Consider the following 23772-nt stretch of genomic DNA (forward strand, 5'->3'; position numbering starts at 1 on the left):
ATTTGTATAATAGATGTACTGCTCAAGATGGTTTCTGTGATTCCATATTTCCAAGCTTGCGAATAAGGAAAATTAGTGATAATTGACACCCACAGATGTTAAGAATGAAAAAGGATTCAATTACATGATGAAATCACTTTTTAATGTGTCCTGTTTGAACTGATAGTGAGGTAGGTATACCAAGCAGAATGCCTGGGGGAGGCTGCGTTGCAGATTCACTCAGGTGAAGAGCAGCATGGGAGCTGGTTTCATTTCTAAGGAAGCAAATACAAAAGTGCTTTGATTAGAACACTAACGACTAATTTTATTAGTGTTTTACACATTATTAATATTAAACAAGAGTAACAGAATGTGTCTTCAACTAAGCACTGTATTTAGCAACATCTGTTAATACTAATAAAAATTGTTACTTGTTGATTTGTATAACATATGCTTTTATTATAGATTTGTTAAAATAAGAAAATACTATTAGTATTCATTTGTTTTGGGATCTGTATTTCAAAGTCAAAGTTCAGCATGTTCTGTAACAGTGCCAGTCAGATTTAAGGTCAAACATGTAAAAAAAAGCACAATAAGAGGAGCATAGGTTGTCAACAAAGAAAAAAAAACAAAGCAAAACAATAATTTAGAGTTATTATTTAGATGTACATACATATGTACAGTTATGTGAATGCAAAAATTTAACTGAACAAACTGAAAAGTAGGTGCAGAATTTAAATGTGTGTTCTATTGCAATCAAACAAATTTAAAAGTGATATCAAGAAAAAAATATATAAAATATACTTATATAAAATATGTAAGTGTATATGAAATATACCTACTGTCTTACAAATTACCACACAGAACACCTCAGATTTCTAGGAATATATAAGAAAGATGAAAGGAGAAAAGGTTTTGACCAGCTTGAGAAGGCACAGCTAATTGTATACATTATCATTAAGGATATATTAGATATATTATCAAAAACATTAAATGAATACAAATTGAATATATTGTTATATGATTTTAGTACATATATGTGTGCATAGATTTCATGCCAAAAATTAAAAATATGAAAATTTAATTTTGAAATGTAGAAAAGTTTTATATGCACTTCATTGAAAATTTTTATTGATTTATTTTTTAATGCCATGGACATACTATCACTTAACATTTTTTCATTTTTATTATTTATTTATTCATTATCGATAATTTTTTTAATTGAGTTAAACCATTATTCTTTGCTTTGTCTTAAGTAATGTATAAATACCTGTGAAAATTGTCAATCCCAGAGTAAACACAATAAGACATCATAGTTTAATCACCACACAGGTATGTGTAGACACTTGGTCAAGAAAGATCAATGAAGAAATTATTAGGATTTGAAAATTTAGAAAATGTTCCTCCTTGCCCCTTCCAGATGTTATTAGTAATGCATTGTGGAGAAAACAGTTCATAATATTTTTAAGGAAGTATAATAAAAAGACTACATTATTTGCCTGTGTTATTTAAATTGCCTGTTTTTGTCAGCCTTCACTTAATCAAATGCATGCTCCATAAAAACAGAGAACTTGCCTGCCATTCCCAAAATTGTATTATTTGTACCAAGGATATTCCTTAGCATGAAGTAGATGCTCAAAAAATGTTTGTTGAGTGATAACTGAATGTTAGAAAAAATGAGTTCAATTTCTTTATTTTTAATTTATTTTTTGAATTGAAACATATTGATTATATTTATGGGTTACACAGTTGACTACCATGACTATCAGGATTTGTGTGCAATATGTGATGATCAAGTCGATATTATTAGCATGTACATCATCACAAATCATAACTGTTCTTTGTGTCCCTTACCCCATTACTCCCTAACCCTCCTCTCACTCCCACCCCCACTTCTCACCTCTAGTAACTATAGGTCTGTTCTCTCCTGAAAGTTCAACATTTTATTGTGATCCTTCCTTCCTTCCTTCCTTCCTTCCTTCCTTCCTTCCTTCCTTCCTTCCTTCCTTCCTTCCTTCCTTCCTTCCTTCCTTCCTTCCTTCCTTCCTTCCTTCCTTCCTTCCTTCCTTCCTTCCTTCCTTCCTTCCAGCTCCCACTTATGAGTGAGGACATGTAGTATTTCTCTTTCAGTTCCTGGCTTATTTCACTTAACATAATTTTCTCAAAGTTCATACATGTTGCTGCAAATGGGAGAATTTCACTTTTGTATGGCTGAGTAGTATTCTATTGTGTATATATACCACATTTTTATTATCCAGTCATCTGTTGATGGACATTTAGGTTGGTTCTATATCTTGACTATTGTGTATAGAGCTCCGATGAACTTGGGAGTGCAGGTATCCCTTCGACATGATGATTTGCATTCATTTGGGTATATGCTCACAAGTGGGATTGCTGTATCGTGTGGTAGTTCAATCTGTACTTGTTTGAGAAACCTCCATACTGTATTCAATAATAGATGTACTAATTTACAGTCCCATTAGCAGTGGAGAAGAGTTTTTTTCTCCATGTCCTTCCCAGCATTAGTTATTCACATGTCTTTTTTGATAATAACCAGTCTGACTGGGGTGAGGTGTTACCTCAACGTAGTTATGATTTTCATTTCCCTGATAATTAGTGATATTGAGCATTTTATCATGTACCTGTTGGTCATTTGTAAGTCTTCCTTTGAAAAATATCTATTTATCTCCTTTGCCTATTTTTTTATTTGGATTATTTGTTTATTTACAGTGAAGTTATTTGAGTTCCTTATATATTCTGGATATTAATCCCTTGTCAGAATTATAGTTTGCAAACATTTTCTCCCACTGTGTAGGTTGTCTTTTCACTCTGTTAATTGTTTCCTTTGCTGTGCAGAAGGTTTTCAGTTTGATATAATCCCATTTGTTTATTTTTTCTTTTGCTGATTGTTTTTGGGGTCTTATTCATTGAGCTTTTGCCCAGTCTTACTTCCTGAAGTGTTTCACCTATGTTTTCTTCTAGGAGTTTTATAGTTTCAGGTGTTATACTTAAATCTTTAATCCATTTTGAGTTGGGAAAGAGGTATGGGTCTAGTTTTGTTCTTCTGTGCATGGAAATACAATTTTCCCAGCACAATTTACTGAAAAGACTGTCTTTTCCCCAATGTATGTTTTTGGTGCTTTTGTCAAAGATCAGTTGATTGTAAGTACCTGGGTTGATTTCTGGGTTCTCTATTCTGTTACATTGGTCCACGTGTATGTTGTTAGCACACTTTTGTTACTAGAGCTTTGCAATCTAATTTGAAGTCAGGTAGTGTAATGCCTCTGATTTTATTTTATTTTATTTTATTGCTCAGGATTGCTTTGTCTATTCAGGGTTGTTTGTAGTTCCATATGCATTTTAAGATTTTTTTTTTTTATTTCTGTGAAGAATGTCATTGGAATTTTGATGGGGATTGAATTGAATCTATAGATCACTTGGGTAGTATGGACATTTCCACAATGTTAATTATTCCATTACACGAACATGGAATGTCTTTCCATCTTTTTAGATCCTCTTTAATTTCTTTCAGCAGAATTTTTTATTTCTCATTGTAGAGATCTTTCTCTTCTGGTTTAACTGATTCCCAGGTATTTTATTCATTTGGTACGGATTGTAAATGGGCTTGCTTTCTTGATTTATTTGTCTGCTTGTTCATTGTTAGTGTATAAGAACACTACTTATTTTGTGTATTGATTTTGTATCCTACAACTTTACGGATTTTTTTTTTTTATAAGCTCTAGGAGTTTTCCGGTTGAGGTTATGAGTATTCCCATATATAGGATCATATCACCTATGAACAGTGACAATTTGACTTCATCTTTTCCAATTCAGACGCCCTTTACTTCTTTCTCTTGACAGATTGCTCTAACACTTCCAATACTATGTTGAATAGGAGTGGTGAGAGTGGGCATCCTTGTCTTGTTCCTGTTCTTGATGGAATACCTCTCACTCTTTCTCGATTCGGGATAATATTGGTGGTGGCTGTCATATATGTCTTTTATTGTATTTAGATACTTTCCTTCTATGCCTAATTTGATGAGGGTCTTTACCATGAAAGGATGCTGAATTTTGTCAAATACATTTCTGCATCTATTAAGATAATCATACAGTTATTGTCCTTGCTTTTGTTGATGTGGTATATCACATTTATTGTTTTGCATATGTTGAACCATCCTTGCATCCCTGGGTTGAATCCCATTTGATCATGGTGTGTAATCTTTTTTATATGCTGTTGTATTCTGTTTGCTACTATCTTGTTGAGGATTTTTGCTTCTATGTTCATCAAGGATATTGGCTTTCTTTTTCAGTTATGTTTTTGTCTGATTTTGGTATTAGGGTGATGCTGGCTTCATAGAATGAATTTGGGAGAATGGTCTCTGTTCCAATTTTTGGAATAGTTTAAAAATTTTTGGAATAGTTTAAAAAGGATTGGCGTTTATTCTTCTTTAAATGTTTGGTAGAATTTGTCAGTGAAGCCATCTGGTGCTGGGCTTTTCTTTCTTGGGAGGCTGTTGATTTCTGCATCTATCCCATTGCTTGTTATTGGTCCGTTCAGGTGATGTATTTCTTCCTGGTTCAGTATTGGTAGTTTGTACGTATTCATAAATTTGTCCATTTCCTCCAGGTTTTTAAATTTTTTGGTGTATAATTGTTCATAATAGTCTATAATAATTCTTTGTATTTCTGTGTTATTGGTTGTAATGTCTCCTTTTTCATTTTTTATTTCTGTTATTTGGTTCTTCTCTCTTCTTTTTTTTAGCTACCCAGGCCAATAGCTTGTCTATTTTGTTTATCCTCTCAAAAAAACAACTTTTTGTTTTGTTGATTTTTTGTAACATTCTTTTGGTCCCTGTTTCATTCAATTTTGCTCTGATCTTAATTATTTCTTTCGGTCTACTAGTTTTAGGATGAGATTGTTTTTGTTTTTCTAGTTCTTTGCGATTTGATTTAGGTTAGATTGTTTATTTGAAGTCTTTCTACTGTTTTGATGTAAGCACTTATTGCAATAAATTTCCCTCTTAGTATTGCTTTTGCAGAATCCCATAGATTTTGGTAAGTTGTACCTGTGTTTTCATTAGTTTCAAAGAATTTTTTGATTTTCTGCTTTGTTTCTTCTTTGACCCATTGGTCATTCAGGAGCATGTTGTTTAATTTCCATGAATTTGTATAGTTTCCATAGTTTTGTTTGTTGTTAATTTCTATCTTATTCCATTGTGATCTGAAAATACACTAGGTACAATTTCAGTCTTTTTAAATTTGCTGAGAGTTAGTTTATGACTTAATGTGCTGGTGAAAAGAATGTATATTCTGTCTGTCATTGTTGGACAAAATGTTCTGTCGAGTCTATTTGATCTAAGGTACTGTTAAATCCAATATTTCTCTCCTGATTCTTTGTCTAGATAATCTATCCAATTCTGAAAGCAGCATGTTAAAGTCCCCAACTATTACTGTGTTGGGGTCTATTTCTCCTTTTAGATCCAGAAACAATGGCTTTATATATCTGGGTACTCTGATGTTCGATGCATATATATTTATTCTTGTTATATCTTCTTGTTGCAATGATCCTTTTATCATTATACGATGTCCTTCTTTGTCCCTTTATGTAGTTTTTGGTTTGAAGCCTATTTTGTCTGCTGTAAGTGTGGCATCTTCTGTTCATTCTTGGTTTCCATTTGCATAAAATGACTTTTATCCATCCCTTTACTATCAGTCTATGTGTGTGTTTATTTGTGAAGTGAGTTTCTTTCAGGCAGCATATGGTTGGTTCTAGTCTATAACTTTTAAGTGGGAAATTTAGTCCATTTACATTCAGGGGTGTTATTGAAAGGTATTGCCTTATTCCTGCCATTTTATTAATTTCTCTCTGTTTTATATTTCTCATGTTTCTTTCCTTTTTTGTTTATCTTTGCTCTTGGGTGTTTCGTTTTGTTTTATTTTGTAGTGATAAAATTCATTTTCTTTCTCTTTCTCATTTGTGTATCTATTCTACTAGTTGTTTTTATTCTTTCTCATGTATTTATGGTCACCTGTAACTCTCTTTTGATTGCAGATGTAGGACTCCCTTGAAGATTTGTTGAAGGGCTGGTCTTGTGGTGATGAATTGCTGCAGTTTTGTTTGTCTGGGAAAGATACTGTTCTGTCTTCATTTCTGAAAGAAAGCTTTGCTCAATATAGTATTCTTGGTTGACAGTTTTTTGTTTTTTGGTTTTTTTATTTTTTTTCTTTTAACACTTTGAATATGTCATCCCACAATCTCCTGGCCTGGAGGGTTTCTCTTGTGATGTCTGCTGTTAGTTTGATGGGGATTCTCTTAGAGTTAATTTGATACTTATCTCTTGATGTTTTTATTATTATTTCTTTGCCTTTGATTTTTGATAATTTGACTACACTGTGTCTCAGGCAAATCTTTTTTGGGTTGAATCTGTTTGGGGATCTTTTAGCTTCTTGGGTCTGTAAGACCATCTCTCTCCCCATATATGGGAAGTTTTCAGCTATTATAACATTAAAGAGGCTTGCAGTGCCTTTTTCTTCCTCTTCCTCTTCCTGTACACCTATAATACGATGTTTGTATCCTTAAGGTTATCAGAAGGATTTTGCAGGTTTCCTTCACTTTACCTTCTTTTTCTGGTGGGGAGGGGCAACTGTGTTAATTTAAAAAACCTGTCTTATAGTTAGGAGATTCTTTTTTCTGCTTGTTCTAGCCTGCTGTTTATGCTCTCAATTGTATTTTTTCTTTTTCTTTTTTTTTTATTTGTATCTTTCTTTTTTTTTTCTTAGAAATCATCTATTTCTTTCTTTCTTTCTTTTTTTAATTTTATTTTGTCGATACACATTGTGGCTGATTATTGTTGCCCATCACCAAAACCTCCCTCCCTCCTCCCTCCCCCCTCCCCCCCACCAATGTCCCCTCTGTTTGCTTGTCATATCAACTTCAAGTAATTGTGGTTGTTATATCTTCTCCCCCCCTCCGGTTTTGTGTGTGTGTGTGTGTGTGTGTGTGTGTGTGTGTGTGTGTGTGTGTGTGTGTGTGTGTGTGAAATTATATATTTATTTTTAGCTCCCACCAATAAGTGAGAACATGTGGTATTTCTCTTTCTGTGCCTGACTTGTTTCACTTAATATAATTCTCTCAAGGTCCATCCATGTTGTTGCAAATGGCAGTATTTCATTCGTTTTTATAGCTGACTAGTATTCCATTGTGTAGATGTACCACATTTTCCATATCCACTCATCTGATGATGGACATTTGGGCTGGTTCCAACTCTTGGTTATTGTAAAGAGTGCTGCAGTGAACATTGGGGAACAGGTATACCTTCGACTTGATGATTTCCATTCCTCTGGGTATATTCCCAGCAGTGGGATAGCTGGGTTGTATTGTAGATCTATCTGCTATTGTTTGAGGAACCTCCATACCATTTTCCATAGAGGCTGCACCATTTTGCAGTCCCACCAACAAGGTATGAGAGATCCTTGTTCTCTGCAACCTCGCCAGCATTTGTCGTTCAGAGTCTTTTGGATTTTAGCCATCCTAACTGGGGTTAGGTGGTATCTCAGTGTAGTTTTGATTTGCATTTTCCAGATGCTGAGTGATGTTGAGCATTTTTTCATATGTCTGTTAGGCATTTGTATATCTTCCTCAGAGAAATGCCTACTTAGCTCTTTTGCCCATTTTTTAATTGGGTTGCTTGTTTTTTTCTTGTAAAGTTGTTTGAGTTCCTTATACATTCTGGATATTAATCCTTTGTCAGATATATATTTTGCAAATATTTTCCCCACTATGTTGGTTGTCCTTTAAGTCTGTTAATTGTTTCTTTTGCTGTGCAGAAGCTTTTTAGTTTGATATAATCCCATTTGTTTATTTTTTTCTTCAGTTGCCCGTGCTTTTGGGGTCGTATTCATGAAGTCTGTGTCCAGTCCTATATCCTGAAGTGTTTCTCCTATGTTTTCTTTAAGAAGTTTTATTGTTTCAGGGTGTATATTTAAATCCTTAATCCATTTTGAGTTGATTTTAGTATACGGTGAGAGGTAAGGATCTAGTTTCAATCTCCTGCATATGGATATCCAGTTATCCCAGCACCATTTGCTGAAGAGGCAGTCCCCCCAGTGAATAGGCTTGGTGCCTTTGTCAAAGATAAGATGGCAGTAAGTGTGTGGGTTGATTTCTGAATTCTCTATTCTATACCATTGGTCAGTGTGTCTGTTTTTATGCCAGTATCATACTGTTTTGGTTATCATAGCTTTGTAGTATAGCTTAAAGTCAGGCAGTGTTATGCCTCCAGCTTTATTTTTTTTGCTCAGCATTGCTTTGGCTATGCGTGGTCTTTTTTTATTCCATATAAATGTCTGGATAGTTCTTTCCATTTCTGAGAAAAATGTCTTTGGAATTTTGATGGGGATGGCCTTGAAATTGTATATCACTTTGGGTAGTATGGACATTTTCACTATGTTGATTCTTCCAATCCAAGAGCATGGGATATCTTTCCATCTTCTTGTATCCTCTCTAATTTCTCTCAGCAGTGGTTTGTAGTTCTCATTAAAGAGAATTTTCATCTCCCTGGTTAACTCAATTCCTAAGTATCTTATTTTTTTGGTGGCTATTGTAAATGGGCAGGCTTTCTTTATTTCCCGTTCTGCATGTTTACTATTGGAGAAAAGAAATGCTACTGATTTTTGTGTATTGATTTTGTATCCTGCTAATGTGCTGAAATCATTTATCAATTCCAAGAGTTTTTTTGTAGAGATTTTAGGCTGTTCGATATATAGGATCATGTCATCTGCAAACAGGGACAGTTTGACTTCATCTTTTCCAATCTGGATGCCCTTTATTTCCTTCTCTTCTCTGATTGCTCTGGCTAGTACTTCCAACACTATGTTGAATAGGAGTGGTGAGAGTGGGTATCCTTGTCTAGTTCCTGTTTTTAAAGGAAAAGCTTTCAGCATTTCCCCATTTAGGATGATATTGGCAGTGGGTTTGGCATATATGGCTTTAATTATGTTGAGATACTTTCCCTCTATACCTAACGTATAGAGGGTCTTTGTCATGAATGAGTGCTGAACTTTATCAAATGCTTTTTCAGCATCTATAGAGATGATCATATGGTCCTTGTGTTTGACTTTATTAATATGGTGTATCACACTTATTGGTTTGAGTATTTTGAACCAACCTTGCACCCCTGGGATGAATCCCACTTGAACGTGGTGAATAATTTTACGTATGTGTTGCTGTATTCTGTTTGCTGGTATTTTAGTGAGAATTTTTGCATCTATATTCATCAAGGATATCGGCCTGTAGTTTTCTTTTTTGGTTATATCTTTACCTGGTTTTGGTATCAGGATGATGTTTGCTTCATACAATGAGTTTGGGAGATTTGCATCTGTTTCAATCTCTTGGAATAGTTTGTAAAGAATCGGTGTCCGTTCCTCTTTGATTGTTTGGTAAAATTCTGCTGTGAATCCATCTGGTCCTGGGCTTTTCTTTGTTGGGAGCCTTCTGATAACAGCTTCAATCTCCTTTATTGTTATTGGTCTGTTCAAATTTTCTATGTCTTCATGGCTCAGTTTTGGGAGCTTGTGTGAATCCAGAAATTTTTCCATTTCCTCCTGATTGTCAAATTTGTTGGTGTATAGTTGTTTATAGTAGTCTCGAATGATTCCTTGTATTTCAGATGAATCAGTTGTAATATCGCCTTTTTCATTTCTAATTTTTGTTATTTGAGTCTTCTCTCTTCTTTTTTTTGTTAGCCATGCTAATGGTTTTTCAATTTTATTTATCTTTTCAAGAAACCAACTTTTTGATTCGTTGATATTTTGAATTGTTTTTTGGTTTTCAATTTCATTCAGTTCTGCTCTGATCTTAATGATTTCTTTCCATCTGCTAACTTTAGGTTTGGATTGTTCTTGTTTTTCTAGTTCTTTAAGGTGAAGTGTTAGCTTGTTCACTTGCCATCTTTCCATTCTTCTCAGGTGAGCATTTAATGCAATAAATTTCCCCCTCAATACTGCTTTTTCAGTATTCCACAGGTTTTGGTGTGATGTACCATTATTTTCATTAGTTTGAATAAAGTTTTTGATTTCCTGCTTGATTTCTTCTTGGACCCATATATCATTAAGTAGAATGCTGTTTAATTTCCATATTTTTGTATAGTTTCCAGAGTTTTGTTTGTTATTAATTTCTAGTTTTAATCCATTGTGGTCTGAGAAGATACATGGGATAATTCCAATTTTTTTGAATTTATTGAGATTTGATTTGTGACCTAATATGTGATCTATCCTGGAGAATGATCCATGTGCTGATGAGAAGAATGAATATTCTGAGGTTGTTGGGTGGAATGTTCTGTAGATATCTGCCAATTCCAATTGGTCTAGAGTCTTGTTTAGATCTTGTGTTTCTCTACTGATTCTTTGCCTAGATGATCTGTCTAATATTGACAGTGGGGTGTTCAGGTCCCCTGCTATTATGGTATTAGTGTCTATTTCCTTCTTTAGGTCTAATAGAGTTTGTTTTAGAAATCTGGCTGCTCCAACATTGGGTGTGTACATATTTATGATTGTTATGTCTTCTTGATGGATCAGTCCTTTTATCATTATGTAGTGTCCCTCATTGTCTCTTTTTATGGTTTTTAGTTTAAAGTCTATTTTGTCAGATATAAGAACAGCTACTCCAGCTTGTTTTTCTTTTCTGTTTGTATGGTACATCTTTTTCCATCCTTTCACTCTTAGTCTATGTGAATCTTTACGGGTGACATGGGTCTCTTGTTGGCAGCATATAGTTGGCTCCTCCTTTTAGATCCAATCAGCCAGTCTGTGTCTTTTGATTGGGGAATTTAAGCCTTTTACATTAAGACTTGTTATTGAAAAGTGTTGATTTATTCCTAGCATTTCATTGGTTGTTTTGTTGTCTTAGGTGTCTTTTGTTCCTTGCTTTCTGATTTACTGTTTGGTTTCTGTGTTTGTTGGTTCCTTAGGTTGTAGATAGCATTTTTGTTTGCTTGTTTTCTCTTCATGAATGCCATTTTTATTATGCTAGTGGGTTTTGATTTTTCTTGGGTTTTTATGGTAGTGGTAGCTATTCTTCAGGAAGCAAACCCGGTACTCCCTTGAGGATTTCTTGTAAGGGTGGTCGTGTGGTAGTGAACTCCCACAGTTTTTGTTTGTGTGAGAAATATACTATTTCCCCTTCATTTCAGAAGGATGGCCTTACAGGGTAGAGTATTCTTGGCTGGCAATCATTGTCTTTTAGTATTTTGAATATATCATCCCATTCCTTTCTAGCTTTTAGGGTTTGTGATGAAAAGTCTGATGTTAGCCTGATTGGGGCTCCCTTATAGGTGATTTGACGCTTCTCTCTTGCAGCTTTTAAGATTCTCTCTTTGTCTCTGAGTTTTACTAATTTGACTGTAACATGTCTTGGAGAAGGCCTTTTTCGGTTGAATATGTTTGGAGATCGTTGAGCTTCCTGGATCTGAAGATCTGTGATTTTTTTTCCTATACCTGGGAAGTTTTCTGCCACTATTTTGTTGAATATGTTTTCAATGGAATCTCCATTTTCCTCCCCTTCTGGAATACCCGTGACTCGGATATTTGAGCCCTTAAGGTTGTCTGATATCTCTCTCAGATTTTCTTCAATGTCTTTGATTCTTTTTTCTTTCTTATTGTCTGCTTATGTTATTTCAAACAGTCCATCTTCAAGTTCAAAGGTTCTCTCTTCAACTTCGACAAGCCTGCTGGTTAAACTCTCTGTTGTGTTTTTTATTTCGCTGAATAACTTCTTCAGTTCAGCAAGTTCTGCTACATTTTTTTTTCAGGACATTGATTTCCTTGTACATTTCCTCTTTCAGGTCCTGTATACTTTCCTCATTTCATCATGATGTCTAGCTGAGTTTTCTTGTATCTCATTCAGTTTCCTTAGAATTATCACTCAAAATTCCTTGTCAGTCATTTCAAGGGCTTCTTGTTCTATAGGATCTAGAGTTTGAGATTTATTAACTTTTGGTGGTGTACTTTCTTGATTTTTTTGTATTTCTGGTATCTTTTCTTGATGTTTATTCATTGTGGCAGGGGGTTTCACAGTCCACCGGTTTGAGACTATTGACTAACTAAGATGTTGCTGTGGTTGCCAATTTGGCTACCTCCGTGACTGCTCAGTTGGCCTCTAGTGTCTTGTGTGTATGGTTGCCTCAGGTCTTGGGCCTCTCCAGGGAGCCACCTCTCTGGTCAGCTTGGACTCTGCTGGGTTGCTGGATCACGGGGCGGTACCGCAGGTTGTGTGATCTCTGCTGAGCTTTCACTTCCCGTGCAGGACTTCTCCCTGTTCTGTGCACTCTGGCCCGGGCTGTTGGATTGTGCAGTGGCAACTCCACAGGGTGTGTGGTTTCTGTCGAGTCTCCACCTCCCTAGCCGGACGTCTCCCCGCTCTGTGTACACTGGGCTGGGCTGGACATGTCCTCTGCCACCCTCGTCTATCAGCTGGGCCTTCAAGACCCTGCTCGGCACCGCCTCGCCCAGGAAGTCTACCAAGTTTCTGCTAGGCGCAGACAACTGGTTCCTCTGGGTGCCTTTGTAGCACTGTGTAGATCTTTCTCAGGACTTATCACCTTCCTCCTGGTATCGCGGTTATTTGTGTACTTGTCTTATCTCCCACAACAGAGTGTGAGCTCCTCGGGGTAGGAGCCCACAGCACATGGTTCACCTTTTTATCCCCCCCGCGCGGACCGAGTCCGGTGCCCGCCTGCAGTCAGCTCTCCGGCAGGTTCAAGCAAACTTGGGAACTCTCCAACCACACTATTCCTAACTAGAAATTGGTTAGGCATTTTTCTGAACTGGTGGCCGCAGAGATGGTATCTGCCTCCCAGTAACAGGAAGTTTACTGGGGGCCGGAGCCCAGGGTGTGGTGGAGTGACAGTGGGTCCAGCCCATACTTCCTTGCCTTCCCAACGTTGGCTGTAGATGCCCCACGCCACCAGCCCCGCCAGAGAACCGTGGAGGGAGTGGAAGGGGAGGCCAGCCCACAGGTTCCGGGAAGCCCCACGCCAGGGCAAGCATGTGGGAAGGCTCAGTGAGGAGCCGAGCTGGGTGAGGAGGACAGACTTGGCTGAGCCGGGCCGGAGCTGCCACCACCTGAGAAAATGCAGGCAGCCCCGGGGTCGGTGAGGGCCTGGTGATGCAGGCAGAAGCTGGGCAGGTGTCTGCCCCCCGAGCAGGGCCAGGCTGGGGGTCACTCACTGAGCTGTGCTGGGTCGGGCAGCTCCCTCTCTGCCTCTGCTTTGTTGCCGTCCCCGTTCTCAGTCACCACCGCCTCAGGCTGCTCAGTAGGTCCCGCGGCCCAGCTCGGGTGCTCCCAGGAATCTTCTTTTATGCAGGCCTGAAACCTCGAATCCTGAATAGGGCAGCTGGCCGCCTTCAGCACGGCCCCAGCCTCCGGGATCCTGGCTGCATCAACAGCAGCCCTGATGCCATGTTCCCTGTTTGGAGACTCGCTTTTGCAGCTAAGAAACAATTCTTTTCCTGCTCCATACTTCAAAGCTGTTGCCTGTAAATGAGGCAGCCTCTCCTGCCAAGGGCAAAGTGGCGGTCAGCCCCCACGACTGGCCACCACCAGCGGTCCTCCCTTAAGAGACGGCAAGAGGAAGGTCCACAAGTTTCCCTGTATTTTTTATTTTTCTGAATGAATTCTTCTCTTCTAGAATTTCTGCTTGTTTTTTTTTTTTTTTTTTTTTTTTGCTGTATCTCTTTGTTGTATTTCTCATACATGTCCTTAAATTTCCTTTTGACTTCCTTGTAATATCTCTGTATTTTTTCATCCATCATTTTGAGTTTCCTTAGTAATGCCCTTTGGGATTCCTTCTCAGGCAATTCATCTATTTCTTGTCATTTGGGGTCTGGTATTGAAGAATTGTAGCCTTCTTTGGGGGGAAGTCAAGCTTCATTGTTTTTCATGCTTCTCATATTTCTACATTGATCTGGGCATCTGGTGGTGCGGTCATTTCTTTTAATTCTAGGAGTGGGTTTTGAAGGGTTTTGTTCTTGTTTTTCTTGTTCTTTGTGATTTAATGTTAAGTTGTTTATTTGAAGTCTTTTCTGTAGAAGTATTCTATATTGTCAGTTGGGTTGGGCATTTTAAGTTTGGATCAGGGTGAGTGCAGTAGTGCAGACTTTGTGTGACTTCTTCAACTGTATTCAATCTTAGTGGGTGCCTTTGCGGCGCAGGCAGAGGGACCCTTGGCAGTTGCTTGTTGGGGTGGAGGATCCACTGTCAGTAAGTGGGTAGATGTATACTGCTGCAGCAGTTCTTGGTAGGTCTGTAGAGGGCCACTCACTCAGCTGTTGAACCTGAAGCAAGCCTGTTAAGAGTGCAGCCAAACCCAGCAGCTCTGTAGAGTCCTGTCCTGGGGTCTCTGAGCCCCTACCTGGCCTGATGTTGGTCTGGGAGCAGATATACACTGAGGCAACAAGTTCTGGGAGATTTTTAGAGGGCCCCTGGCTCAGCTGCTGTGCCTGAAGCAAGCCTGTGTGAATGATGCAGTACTCAGTGGCTCTCTGGAGGTGTGCTATAGAAAGGCAAAACTACGACCCAATCGCTATCGAGCCTGATTCAAGCTTGCAAAAGTTCAGCTGAGCCTAGCAGCACTATGGAGGCTTGCCTTTGGGAGCAGTGATGCATGAGTTCAGATGCTGGGGTTACAGTCCTTCCATCTGTCTTAGGCTCTAGGCAGCCTGCACCTTGGTCCCACTTACTCCTGAGTGAGGATGGCAGAATGCAGGCAGAGCTTCCAGACAAAGGGACTCAGGCTCCCTGGGTCTGGCGCAGGGGCCTATGCTATAAATAGCTGGGATTGTGGTCCTACTGGCACCCATGTGAGCATGTGAAGGGTTGCAGGGGGAGGTAGGTCTTCTACTGAGTTAGCTGTGGGTTGTACGGGCACCTGTGGGTGCTAGGCAGACTGTGAATGTGGGGAACCACTGCACTCCAGTGGATTTTCCACTCAACCAATCTGCTTGCTTGCTTGGGTGGGGAGGGTGTTTAGTGAGTTCAGATGCTGGGTTTCAGTCACTCTGTCCTAAGCTCCCAGCAGCCTATGCCCTGACCCCACTGGCGCGCAAGTGAGCACTGCAGAATGCAGACAGTGCCTCCAATCAAACTTGGGTTGGGAACACAGATCTAGGCTCTAAGTAGCTGGGATTTTGGCCTTGTCAACACCCATGAGAGCAAGTGGAGGGTCCTAGTGGGAGGCGGGGTTCCTGCCAGGTTAGCTGTGGGACATGCCAGCACTTGTGGGCTCAGCTCCCACAAGTTCTGCAAGGTGGGCCACAAAGTGTGGAACTGCTGCACTATAGTCAATTTCCCACCCAGCAGGTCTGACTATGTACCTGGAGGGGGTGCTAGTGCTGAGTCAGTTCATACGTGGGTCCCCAAAAGACTGGGGGGAATTCCCCAAGGAGGGGAACACTGGCATTTACGGAGGCAGTGGGAATAGCTGGGACCTTTTCCAGTTTACCTTCTTTCCACCTGGTTCTGGGCCAGTCCCTGCAGTAAGGCTGAGATTGGATGCCCTGTTCTGCTCTCTATAGTGCTGTTTCCCTCTTCCATGACTCACAAGAATTTCCTTACTCTCCTGGTGCTCTGCACCAGATTTCCTCAGGTTCCATTCAAAATATATTTGCATGTTATTTTAGTCTCTTTTTAAGGGAAGAGGACTAGCACCTGCTGTCTCTAGTCAGCCATCTTGGAAAGGAGACAAGTTTCAATTTCTTTGACAGTTTTATTTAAATGAATAAAATAATATTTATGTGATGGTTCTAATGAGAATCTGAGGTACCTTTTTTCAAAATATGATTAGTTTATAAATTTAGTGTGTGGCACATAGTAGGAAGACATTAAGTGCTAATTCTCTCATATTCCTTTTTCCTGAATATAAACACATATACACTGCTTTGGGTTGAATGTCCCTCCAAAACTGAATCCCCACTGTAACTGCTGAGGGTGGGAAATCTTAATAGGGTAATTGAAAGGTGGGCCTTGAAGAGGTGATTAGATTGGAGGACCGTGCCGTAATGAATGGATTAAAAATGGTGGTCATGGGCATGGTTTGGAGGGCTTTAAAAAGAGAGTAAATGGGGAGATTACTCTCTCTCTCTCTCTCTATCTGCTCCACCGTTTCACAATGTGATACCCTGCCATCACTGAAGTCACCACCAATGAGAGCCTTCACCAGATGTGTTCCCTAGACTTAGGATTTCCAGCCTCTGAAGCTGTAAGCAATGAATTTTGTTTTCTTTATAAATTACCCAGTTCCATGTATTTTGTTATAAGCAACAGAAACAGACTAATACATACATAAAAGCTAGTTCAGTTATATATTTGAATTGATTATTACATTAGTATTTCTGAGTAGATATAAGAAAAACATAACTTATCACACAAACTTTAACGTTGCATTATGTATATAAAAATGCACATTAGCAAAAGCACTGATGATTTCTAATTAATTTATTCAAACTGATTTCTAATAAAACCACTTATTTTGTTCTCCAAATAAAATAATGAATGGAAATACGGGAATTACAGTTTAGGCATGTCAAAATACTCATCAGTTGGGCATAGAAGTACGACATCAAATGTAGGTTATCTCCTATACCTAATTTTTAGTGTAAGCCTTTGTGTCAATTCAATATTTTACTTATTTGCTTAGCCACCAAATTATTTTTTGAATCATTTCAATAATTATGAGAGTCATGCTGTTCTACATTGATTCCTCAAACAACGAGACATTTAAGACATGTATCTTGAACTTGGGCTTCTGTAGATAGTTACTTATTACAGATAGCTGAGTAGTGATAGATTATTCTTTTCTATATGCTATCTCAAAAAAATCTTACCTCATTATTTTATCCATTGCAATTTAGTCATGTATGTAATTAATATTATTATATCATGTTATGTTTTATAATATCATATTATATTATATATGGCTATAGAATCTCTGACTGTTTATGCCTACTAAATAGGATAATATTTTGAGGTCCTTAATGAAAATAGTTAATGTATTGTCTACTACAATCTTTCATATTTTAGGTGAAATAATAGAAATTGTGGTAGTCCAGATTCGGATTAAATCTATTCACATTCAGAGTCTTTGTCTTCCACACTTTTGACAGTGATATAGTTTCCTTTTAGTATTGGTTTATTTGATAGCACTGAATAAGATGAGATTTGTTTTTGTATTTCATGTTCTCATTTAATGCATTCCTATAATACAGCTGGGAACAGTTGCAGTCATAAACTCAAATGATTATGTGGTTCTAAAATGAAGGAAAACTAATAGAACTGATACAGCACCATTTTTAAATCAAAAGTTAAAATGTTAGGAACGATTTGTGGTTCACTTGTAGCTTTAGGCCAGGCTGATCATCCCCTTCTGCCTCAATAAAATTAATTCAGTTGAGTGTAACACAATTACTATGTTTAAAGACAGGTAGCCTCTCAGGAGGATGTGAAAAGCATTTGTTACAAGTGTATTTTATGGTGTGTGAAATAGTTTGTATATTTTACAACAAGTAAAGGAAGTAAATAATTTTCCATTTGGTAGTGAACCAAAAGTTCAGTCAAAAGAGTGTGAAGAAAAATAATAGAAAGCAAAGTGGGATTTATATTTCAATATTATTGTTAATATTTTAAGGGTATTTTGCTGTGGTGTTTTTATGTCTGTGTATGTGTCTGTTAATGTCTAATTCATTATGCTCTTATTTAAATGGCTGATTTATGTTTATTTGAATCTTCAATAAAATATAAAATGTAAATATAAGTATACAAACAATATAAAAACAAGTATAAATATGAAACTTTTGAAGATGATGGATAGGTTTATGGCATCAATAGAGGTGATGGTTTCACAAGTGTATACTCATCCCCAAACTCATAAAGTTTTATACATTAAATATGTAAAGAATTTGTATATCAACCATACCTCAATAAAGTAGTTTTAAAAAGGAGAATTAAATAATAATCATTGATAAAAATCTATTAATATTATTTTGTATCAAGTTAAAAACCCAGCAGTTATAACTAATTGATTGCAATATAATACATAGGGAACGGACATTGCCAAAACTACATAGCAAGTCTGTAATCACCACAAATTGCGAATGTTAAGTAAATGTCTACATGTAAAATAAGTTCTTCCAGGTGCACACAAAGTAAATGAATCAAGCATTTGGCAAAATTTTTCAGACTCTCTCTCTTGATCTGCATAAGCACTGAGGTTACAAACAAAATATTAACTGTTATTGGCAAGTTTTCATTATTTAGATTACATTGCTTAGTTTAAGTATTTAATTTTTAAAAGTCCTATTTTTCTGTTTAGCTCTAAAAAACATAAATTAGCATCGGTACTATTATTTGAAGATAGAACAAATTCATACTAGGATGTAGAATATATTTTATATGCATGAAATAAATGATCAGATTCATTAAAAATTGGTGACATAAATTAAATTACAAAATGGTAAAACTCTTATTCTGTGGATGGTAGAAGTTCCTCTCCTGGAGTAAAGGGCATATAGATTGCAGCTCACAGAAGTTTAAAAAGAAAAGAAAAGAAAAGAAAATATTAGTCTCTGAAGGTTAGAGCAAATTTTAGCATATTTTGTTTTAATATTTAGGTAATATAAAATACAATAGTTATTGAAAATACAAGCAACACAAGCAGGGAGAATGACGCTGTCTTGTGTATATGAAAATATTCCTTTGAGCAACAAGCATCATTTAATTGTGCACCGTTCTTTCTAGAACAAACCCCTAAAGAAAAAAGTTGCGGCCAAATTTTCTCATTCACCATGAAGTGACATTTTGCATTCAGTTTCTATAACCCAACCTGTTTCTTTAATATCTGCACATTTTATTTTCTAACTGGTATGTAGACCCCAACAAAAAAAATCTAAAAAGCCAATACATTTCTTCCAGCTATGATCTGTTCTAATGTGAAAAGAATACATTGAAGTATCAGTTGGCATCTCCCCCTAAGCTGTACACATGCAAGGTAGCTCTCACAAATATGCATAGATATGCTATTGCAAATTATGTTATTAACGATGAGACTTCTGGGCATAAGCTAGGAAGCCTGAATTTGTTCTGTGATGCCTTCTTTTGTGTGTGTTTCAAGTAAAAGTCTTCAGTTATGCACAACAGGAAGAACATTAAACCACAATCAGTGGATGTATTAGATGAAAAGTATTAGTAGCAATCAAATCACATATTTTAGATTACTCAGGTATAGAATATATCATATTATTTTGCTACCTCAGATCACTTTGCCTTAATGTTCCTTTCCATTTATAGAGATGAAAGAGCAGAGTAGAAGGCACTGGGAAGAGAAAAATGCAATAGATGGAATTTGGGAAGATGATAGTGAATTCATGTCCCTGAGATACTATCTTTGCACCCACTCTCTCTGGGTTAAAAGAACCCACACATTATGCCTCATGACCAAGATTTAACCAAGATCTCTGGAGGATAGTGCAAGTAGTGGTATTCATCCTCTGGCATTTAGCAGAGCCTGGGCAAATGGTATCAGAGAAAGCCACATACTCTACCCCAAAGCCTTGAGAAGATGAGCAAAATTCTCTCTTCATCTCAGCTACTGGGTGATACTTTACCAGCTGGTTTTGTCTCAGGCAGATATTGCCACGGTATCCACAAGCTACTGGCTTGTCATTGCCAAAGTGATACCATAAGCCTGCCTTATACAGCTGATGAAAGAATACAAAATAACATGAAATTAAGGAAAAATTATACTGAATCAATTCAGTGAATGAGGATCGGTAACCTGAGGGAGAAAGATGCAGCTAAAGAACAGAAAATCATAAAATCAGTGGTTTCTATTGGATTATAACTAGGGTGTGTGTGGGGGGGGAGAAAAGCATTTAGAAAAAATATAATTTAAAAAACCTCCCAGTGACATAAAATTACAGTGCAAAAAGGTTTTTAAATTAAAAAAAAAGAAAATGAAAACATGACTTTTAAATGAACAGATTAAATAAACAAACTAAAAAATAGAATGCCATAGCTAAGCTCTGAATTAATGTTCTGAAAGATGAAGTGGAAGTTTTATCTGACAATAACACGAATGTAAATTTCAAGATGGCAGGTACACAGCTACATACCTTTCTCTACTTTCAGCACCTAAAACAGTACCCAGCACACAGAGAGGACTTGGCAAATGCTTGTTAATGAAGACATAATCATACATAATGAGCTGGAGGTTAAATATGAAAGAGATTAGCAAAAACATAATTAAAGAGACCACATCTGAAGATACGAGATCTAAGAAGGAGAAAATCATTAGTTTATGATATAGTTAAAGCAGAAACGGTAGGACAAATTTCTTGACAGTAGAGATATCTACTGTTATGCATGTGTGTGGTGTAGATACATGTGGTGGTGTAGGTATGTGTGTGTGTGTGAGTGTGTGCTGTGTGGGTACATATACATTTATATGTATATGTCTATATATATCTTAGTAAAAAATATAAATAGCACAACAATGTCTATAGTATGATCCCATTTTCATAAAAAACAGAAACACAATATGACATTTTGATAATTCAAAATACATTCAAATGAATGACTGAATATGTGCATGAAGTTGAAGAACAATGCATAAGCATAACACAGCAGACACTTATAACTGCTTATATCAGAGGAGTGGGATGGGGGTGTAGGGAAGGCAGTTCTAATTTTTTTCTACATTCTGAACCTTTCATTTATTTTTAATCATATCTAGGCTTTCCAATAAGTATCAGTTCAAAAGGAATACTCATGAAAAGCAAATAAGGCTTGGAAATCTAAGATGTTGTTAATCTTACCGGTTCTGAGTCAGAAAGACAACTATTATAATGGTTGAGAGTGCAAAGTCTGAGGTCAAACTGCTTGGATTGAAATTCTGTTTTTTTCATAGATAAGCTACAAAGCCTCAGGAATGTTTTCTTCTCTCCTCCTTAGTTTTTTCTTCATTGATAGTGTAGGGATGAAAGGGAACACAGATTTTCAGAGATGTTAGCTGGCATTACGGATAACCATAAAACTTCAAGAGTGAGTAGACTACAGGGCATTTTGCCTAAATGTGAAATCCCTAAACACTCCAGCAAATGAGAAAGTCAGAAAGATAGATTTATTCAGTTTTACAAAATAACCCTCTTCACAACATTTCTCAGTCACTCCAGAGTTGGAATGTAAGTCGAATTCTTCCATCCCTAGACTGATAGAATCATTTGAAATGGATTCTTTGCTCAAGGCCTGTAAGCAATCTGGCCACTTCTCTAGTTATCATTTCATGCCAGGGCCCCTGCAGGGAGTGGATATTGAGGAGAAAACCACAAATCCAGTGTGTTTTGGCAGAAAGGGAGATTTCCAAATACCTCTCCCCAGGCTCCCTAAGTCTGAAAATATTGTTCTACATAATTCTAAAAAAGGACAAATATTATTGGACAGCTTATGTTTTCCTGCTAATGGATTTTAGAGCTTTCCTTCAGAGCAGTTTTGCAAAATTGCAAAATATAACTGTTTGTAACTAGCAGGGTGGGGTTAGCTGCTTTGCAATGTGGCATAGATCCACACTGCCCTCACATATAAAAATACCCAGGTAGTGAATATGCATCAATATCTTCCCTCATCCATTTGGTGAGACCATTTATTGATTATATTATAGACTACATCCTTATAGATTTTAAATGGTTCCTTTAGAAGTTATGTAATTTGAGCAACTTCCATACCATTTTTCATAAAGGCTGCATTTTCCATTTTGCAGCCCTGCCAACAGCATATGAGAGTTCCTTTTTTTCCACAACTTCTCCAGCACTTATCATTCTGAGTCTTGGATATTAGCCATCCTGACTGGAGTGAGATGGTATCTCAAAGTGGTTTTGATTTGCATTTCCCGCATTCTGAGTGATGTTGAACATTTTTTCATGTGTCTGTTGTCCATTTGTATATCTTCTTTTGAGAAATGCCTATTCAGCTACTTTGCCTGTTTTTTAATTGTGTTATTTTTAATTTTTTTTTATTTTTTGTTGTCAAACAATTACAGATAGATCTACCATATTCTTCCACTGCTGGGAATATACCCAGAGGAATGGAAATCATCATGCTGAAGGGAAACCTGTACTCCAATGTTTATTGCAGCACTATTTACAATAGCCAAGAGTTGGAACCAGCACAAATGTCCATCACCAGGTGAGTGGATAAGGAAACTGTGGTATATCTACATGATGGAATACTACTCCGCTATACAAAAGAATGAAATACTACCATTTGCAACAACATGGATGGACTTAGAGAACATGATATCAAGTGAAACAAGTCAGGCACAGAAAGAGAAATACCACATGTTCTCACTTATTTGTGGGAGCTATAAATAAATAAATAAATACATAAACAAAAAAGGGTGAGGGGTGAAGACACAATTCCTTTAACTTGTTAAGACAATTGAACAGATATGATGTAGCAGGGGAGGAGAGAAAGGGAGGGGGGACAAGAAATGGGTAAAGGGTCACGAAAATCAACTACAATGTATATTGAGAAGTTAAAGAAAAAAATAAAATAAAATAAGATAAAAAGAAGTTATGTAATTCGATGATAGCTTTGATTCAGGGAGGATAAAAAAGACAAATTTTCTGAACCTTTTCTCCAACTCTTGAAATTATACGCACTAATGTATACTCTGTACTGCTCATGATTTTAATGTTAAAATTTACTTATTTATTTCTTGACAACCATAGCATTTTCCCCCTCTTTTCATTTGACATGAAATATATTTTGTTTACAAATTGATTAGTGTATGTGGTTGTGTGCATGTGTATAATGTAGTTTAACATGAATATCCTTCTATACCCCTCTCTCTCTCTTTCTCTTTCTCTGTCTCTATACACCTACCTATCCATCTATCTTCATTTTGTGGCTGCCTGATACCTTTTTGTAGGTGTGCATCATAACTTATTTAAGTAAATCCCTATCAAAGGTCATGTATATAATATGAAAGATGTAATGAACATCCTGTTACATTCATTTTTGTGAATTTATCTAGTTTTTCCTTTAGAATAAATTACAAAAATAGAATTCTTGTACAATGATTTTTTTTTTAAGATTTTGATACTTGAGACAAAAGTTTTTGGTGTAGTGAAAAAAAAATTTGCTGCTAGCCATTTTAAATTTTATCAAGTGAAAATATTAAGAAGATATATCATATTATTATTTTTCTTTGAATCTATTTGATTAGTATGTGTGAAAATATTTTTCGTACCATATTTGGCACCTGTTTACATTCTCAGCTGAATTTCTATAACATTTTGGGTTTTTCTTACTACCTGCAAAAAAACTTTTTAAAAATTAAAAGTAGTAATCCTTTAACTATAATTTTATATTACACCTCCTTCAAATTTGCTATTTGACTTTATTTTAATATGTTTTCTTTTAGTCACCCAAAAGTTTTACCTTGTACATAGTATGCATTTTAGTGCCAAGTAAGGAATTCTCCACTCCACTAGTGCATAAATATTAGGTATTCCAAATTTAAACACATTCCCTTTATATAAGGTATGCAGAGCTATTTTATTCAATATTATGCAATAGCTGGCATTAGATCCAAAATTTAAAAGATTAAATTTATGACAAAATACAGAAAACAGGTCTTGATGGTTCTGACTACTCTTCATATTTGTAAAGAGAACAAACTTCTAGTATGCCCTTAACTTGCAACAAGAACAGCTCCAGGAAGCTTAAAGAGCTTCCCAATCATTATC

This window comes from Cynocephalus volans, chromosome 6 (genome assembly GCF_027409185.1).
Source record: "Cynocephalus volans isolate mCynVol1 chromosome 6, mCynVol1.pri, whole genome shotgun sequence".
NCBI lineage: Eukaryota > Metazoa > Chordata > Mammalia > Dermoptera > Cynocephalidae > Cynocephalus > Cynocephalus volans.